Source organism: Neophocaena asiaeorientalis, unplaced genomic scaffold (assembly GCF_003031525.2).
Source record: "Neophocaena asiaeorientalis asiaeorientalis breed wild unplaced genomic scaffold, Neophocaena_asiaeorientalis_V1.1 scaffold833, whole genome shotgun sequence".
NCBI lineage: Eukaryota > Metazoa > Chordata > Mammalia > Artiodactyla > Phocoenidae > Neophocaena > Neophocaena asiaeorientalis.
Genome location: NW_020173426.1, coordinates 4,064 through 4,868, shown reverse-complemented (window position 1 = coordinate 4,868; position 805 = coordinate 4,064).

Sequence of the window (805 nt, the reverse complement as noted above, 5' to 3'; positions counted from 1 at the left end):
ATAACACATTTCACTTTTTGTGCTTTTCAGTTCTATAGTGGTTGACAGAGGCATGACGTCATCTACTCACCAACAGAGCATCATGCAGAAGAGTTTCATTGCCCTAAAAATCCCCCGTGCTCCACCTGTCCATCCCTCAAAACCTCACTTTGAGCCCCTGACAACTCTGAAATTTTTACTCTCTCTGAAATTTTTCCTTTTCCAGAATATAATATTGATGGAATGCTACAGTATGTAGGCTTTTCATTTATTTATTTATTTTTTAACAACTTTATTGGAGTATAATTGCTTTATTGTATGTGTTAGCATAAGGTATTTGTTTTTCTCTTTCTGACTTACTTCACTCTGTATGACAGACTCTAGGTCCATCCACCTCACTACAAATAGCTCCTTTTGGTAATCAATATACATTTACGTTTCTCTATATCTGTTTGTGGTTTGAGATGTCATTTCTTTTCATGGCTGAATAGCGTTCCATCATGTGGACTACCACAGTTTGTTTACCCATTCATCTGCTGAAGGTCATCTTGGTTGATTTCAGTTTTTGGCAACTATGAATTAGTGTACTATTAACATTTGTTTGAAGGCTTTTGGATGAACATAAGTTTTCAACTCTTTTGAGTAAATACCTAGGCGTTTAATTGCTAGATCATATGATAAGATTATGTTTAGCTTAAAAGAAACTTCCAGACAGTTTCCAGTGTGTCTCTATCACTTTGCATTCCCTTTAGCACTGAATGAGAGTTCCTATTGGTCCCCATCCTTGCCAGCATTTGGTATTGTCAGGTGTTTGTTTTTGTTTTAG